Source organism: Tachyglossus aculeatus, chromosome 15 (assembly GCF_015852505.1).
Source record: "Tachyglossus aculeatus isolate mTacAcu1 chromosome 15, mTacAcu1.pri, whole genome shotgun sequence".
Lineage (NCBI taxonomy): Eukaryota > Metazoa > Chordata > Mammalia > Monotremata > Tachyglossidae > Tachyglossus > Tachyglossus aculeatus.
This window is the reverse complement of record NC_052080.1, coordinates 15456084-15461125: the sequence shown is the minus strand read 5'-3', so window position 1 is coordinate 15461125 and position 5042 is coordinate 15456084. Positions and strand designations below refer to the sequence as shown.

At 47.0% G+C, this 5042-nt stretch overlaps 1 non-coding gene across 1 annotated transcript; it reads right to left on the bottom strand.

Moving 5' to 3' along the window:
• Window positions 1-4377: 4377 nt before the first annotated feature.
• On the bottom strand, window positions 4378-4481 carry LOC119937875. The gene has a single exon (XR_005454248.1). It is a non-coding gene; the product is annotated as a U6 spliceosomal RNA (small nuclear RNA).
• Window positions 4482-5042: the final 561 nt, after the last annotated feature.

The following is a 5042-nucleotide window of genomic DNA, read 5'->3' as shown; positions in this document are numbered from 1 at the left end:
GCCCTATAGCGCAAGGTTTAGAGCCCTGGTCTTGTAAGCCAGAGGTCGTGAGTTCAAATCTCACAAGGGCCTTCTGTGCTACATTTTTTTGTCCTCTATTCCCTCAGCGTTAAGCGCAGGGGGTTAATAACTGCCACCATTACCGCAATTGTCATACTCTCTCACCACCTTCCTTTGAGCCTCTGTTATGTGGATAGTGCCTTTTAGTGTTTGTCCTCCAGTAGGGACATTGTGACTAGCCAAGAGAGATTCAGTAAATTTCCTCAGCGGTCTCTGGTCTGAATCAATCAATCAATCAATCGTATTTATTGAGCGCTTACTGTGTGCAGAGCACTGTACTAAGCACTTGGGAAGTACAAGTTGGCAACATATAGAGACAGTCCTTACACAACAGCGGGCTCACAGTCTAGAAGCCCACGATTCTTCATCTCTGCTCCAAGAAACGTGGCTGGCTCACTACTTTGCTGCCTGCAAAAACCTGGCTGATGCCGGAGAGGCCTGGGAGCCTTCCTCATGCCTCTACTTCCCTCCCTGATGGGACCTGAGGGGGCGGGACGGAAGGTCAAAGAAGGAGGAAAAGGTGACTTTTGGCGTAAAGCGAAGAAGGCGTCTAGAAAGTGCGGAATCCTGATGTTTTCAGTCAAATAGAGTTGTCTCTCCCTGACCACCTTGTGGCTCCCTCTTCTGGCAGTAATAATAATGATGATGGCATTTATTAAGCGCTTACTATGTGCAAAGCACTGTTCTAAGCGCTGGTGAGGTTACAAGGTGATCAGGTTGTCCCACGGGGGGCTCACAGTCTTAACCCCCCTTTTCCAGATGCGGTAACTGAGGCACAGAGAAGTTAAGTTACTTGCCCAAAGTCACACAGCTGACAATTGGCAGAGGCAGGATTTGAACCCATAACCTCTGAATCCAAAGCCCATGTTCTTTTCCACTGGGCCACGCTGCTTCTCTAAGTAAATAGATCCCACTTGGGGCTCACAGTCTAAATAGGAGGGAGAAAAGAATGAATCCCCATTTCGCAGATGACGGAACTGAGGTACAGAGACGTTAAATGAGCTGCCCAAGGTCACGTAGCAGACAAACAGCAGAGCTGGGATTAGAACCCAGATCTTCTGACTCCCAAGGCCATGTTCTTTCCAAAAGGCGATGCTCTTTCTCCAGGAGGAAGGGCTCTAAGGGACTTGGAAATCCCTCACGACTGGAGCTTCCAAAATAGCTTCTTCTGGAACACTCCTTCCCTGTGGATAGTTCTAAGATGGACAGGATTTGGATATGACACAGGCCATCAAGGTTTTGTTTTTACTTCAGCTACTTTGTGGGTTTGAAGCTCCCTTTCCTGCTGAATACTCCTATGTCTTTTCCCAACTCTTTCTCACAGCTTCAACCCGACAACAGCGACATCTTCTCTGGTGAGTCCTCTCATTGGCTGAGCTTGAGATATTTGAAATTTTCACCTCTCAATTGGGTCACCGCAAGCTCAGAGTTCTATGACCCTGTGTCTCCTGTCACTTTTCCATGATTCAGGGCAGACGTTGCTGAGACCCCCAGGGAGAAAATTGTCCCTGAACACAGCCATGGCACTGGGGACTCTCTCCCTGGCTTCCTTCCTATTCATCCATCGTCCCAGAAGATTCAAAAGGAATCCTGTCATGATTGTGAACCAAACCCTGCCCAAAAGGGTCATTTATAAACTAAATTCCTTTGATTCAACCGCCCCCCAGGGGTTCTAGCTTCTCTAGTGTCTCCTAATTGGGTTAGGAATCCAGGGAGTTTTTCCTCCTTCTCTGAAGAAGCCTGCTGGCTCCTATGGTCTTAGCCTGCAGTTCGGCTTCCAGGCTGTCCATCACCTCGCCCCCTCTTACCTCACCTCCCTTCTCTCCTTCTACAGCCCAGCCCGCACCCTCCGCTCCTCTGCCCCCTCAACGTGCCTCGTTCTCACCTGTCGCACCATCGACCCCCGGCCCACGTCATCCCCCGGGCCTGGAATGCCCTCCTTCTGCCCATCTGCCAAGTCATCCTCTCTTCCTCCCTTCAAGGCCCTACTAAGAGCTCACCTCCGCCAGGAGACCTTCCCAGACTGAGCCCCCTCCTTCCCCGCCCCCTCCTCCCCCACTTCATCCCCCCGCCTTACCTCCCCTTCCCCACAGCACCTATATATATGTATATATGTTTATACGTATTTATTACTCTATTTATTTATTTATTTTACTTGCACATATCTATTCTATTTATTTTATTTTGTTAATATGTTCTGTTTTGTTCTCTGTCTCCCCCTTCTAGACTGTGAGCCCACTGTTGGGTAGGGACCGTCTCTATATGTTGCCAACTTGTACTTCCCAAGAGCTTAGTACAGTGCTCTGCACACAGTAAGTGCTCAATAAATATGATTGATTGATTGATTGATTCAATAAGATTGCTAGATTGTAAACTCTTTGAAGACAGGAATCGTGTCTACACTCGATAAGTGACAGAGAAGCAGCGTGGCTCAGTGGGAAGAGTCCAGGCTTGGGAGTCAGAGGTTATGGGTTCTAATCGCAGCCTCTGCCGCTTGTCAACTGTGTGACCTTGGACAAGTCACTTAACTTCTCTGTGCCTCAGTTGCCTCATCTGTAAAATGGGGATGACTGTGAGCCCCACGTCGGACAGGCTGATCACTTTGTATCCCCCAGCGCTTAGAACAGTGCTTCTCACATAGTAAGCGCTTAACAAATGCCATTATTATTATTATTTGATTTCCAAAGTTACCGTACAGAGGAATCAATCAATCAATCGTATTTATTGAGCACTTACCGTGTGCAGAGCACTGTACTAAGGGCTTGGGAACTACAAGTTGGCAACATATAGAGACGGTCCCTACCCAACATCATCATCATCATCATCAATCGTATTTATTGAGTGCTTACTGTGTGCACAGCACTGTACTAAGCACTTGGGAAGTACAAGTTGGCAACATATAGATACAGTCCCTACCCAATAGTGGGCTCACAGTCTAAAAGGGGGAGACAGAGAACGAAACTAAACATACTAACAAAATAAAATAAAAGCGCTCAATAAATATGATTGATTGATTGATTGATTCCATAAGATTGCTAGATTGTAAACTCTTTGAGGACAGGAATTGTGTCTACACTCGATAAGCAACAGAGAAGCAGCGTGGCTCAGTGGAAAGGGCCCAGGCTTGGGAGTCAGAGGTTATGTGTTCTAATCCCAGCTCTGCTGCTTGTCAGCTGTGTGACCTTGGACAAGTCACTTAAGTTCTCTGCACCCCAGTTGCCTCATCTGTAAAATGGGGATGACTGTGAGCCCCACGTGGGACAGCCTGATCACTTTGTATCCCCCAGTGCTTAGAACAGTGCTTCTCACATAGTAAGCGCTTAACAAATGCCATTATTCTTATTATTATTTGATTTCCAAAGTTACCATACAGAGGAATCAATCAATCGTATTTATTGAGCGCTTACTGTGTGCAGAGCACTGTACTAAGGGCTTGGGAACTACAAGTTGGCAACATATAGAGACAGTCCCTACCCAACAGTGGGCTCACAGTCTAAAAGGGGGAGACAGAGAACAAAACCAAACATATTAACAAAATAAAATAAATAGAATAGATATGTACAAGTAAAATAAATAAATAAATAGAGTAATAAATATGTACAAACATATATACATATATACAGGTGCTGTGGGGAAGGGAAGGAGGTAAGATTGGGGGGATGGAGAGGGGGACGAGGGGGAGAGGAAGGAAGGGGCTCAGTCTGGGAAGGCCTACTGGAGGAGGTGAGCTCTCAGTAGGGCCTTGAAGGAAGGAAGAGAGCTAGCTTGGTGGATGGGCAGAGGGAGGGCATTCCGGGCCCGGGGGATGACATGGGCCGGGGGTCGATGGAGGGACAGACGAGGACGAGGTACGGTGAGGTGATTAGCGGCAGAGGAGCGGAGGGTGCGGGCTGGGCAGTAGAAGGAGAGAAGGGAGGTGAGGTAGGAGGGGGCGAGGTGATGGACAGCCTTGAAGCCCAGGGTGAGGAGTTTCTGCCTGATGCGCAGATTGATTGGTAGCCATTGGAGGTTTTTGAGGAGGGGAGTGATATGCCCAGGGCGTTTCTGGACAAAGATAATCCGGGCAGCAGCATGAAGTATGCATTGAAGTGGGGAGAGACACGAGGATGGGAGATCCTTTGGTATTTCTTAAGTGTTTAGTATGTTCCAGGCACTGTACTAAGCACCAGGGTAAATATATACTTATCAGTTTGTACGCAGTCCATTTCCCATTTTTTTTAGTTTTGGAATGATATTAGAAGAGAGTGGGAGAAAGGGAAATGAGGACTTAAGGAAGACCTCTTGGAGGAGATGTGACTTCAATTATGACTTCAAAGGAAAAATATGGAACACTTCACAAATTTGTCTGCCATCCTTGTGCATGGGTCATGCTAATCTTTTCTGTATCATTCCAGTTTCAGTATATGTTGAAGTACATTAACATTTTTTAAGTGCGTTCTGTGTGTCAGGAACTGTACTAACCGCTGGGATAGATACAAGATAATTCATTCATTCATTCATTCAATCGTATTTATTGAATGCTTACTGTGTGCAGAGGCCCCGCACAGGCCTCCCAGCCTTAACACCCATTTCACAGATGACATAACAGAGGCACAAAGAAGCTAAATAATTTGCCCAAGGTCATACAGCAGACACGAATAAGAGTTGGAATTAGAACTCAGGTCCTTCTGGCTCCCAGGCCTGTGCTCTTTCAACTAGGCCCCACAGTTTCTTGCCATTGATTTTGCAGTTCTCCACCAGATCCCCCCTCCTCAGATACCAACAGCCCACTCCCGTTGCACCCCAGGTGACTCAGAGGGGCGGTGGTGTAGGGAGGAGTGGACGGTGCTTGGCACATAGCAAGCACTTAACAAATGCCATTGTTGTAGGGGGTGGGTTGATAATTATAATTGTGGTATTTCATTAATTCATTCAATCAATCGTATTTATTGAGCACTTGCTGTGTGCAGAGCACTGTACTAAGCTCTTGGGAAGGACAAGTA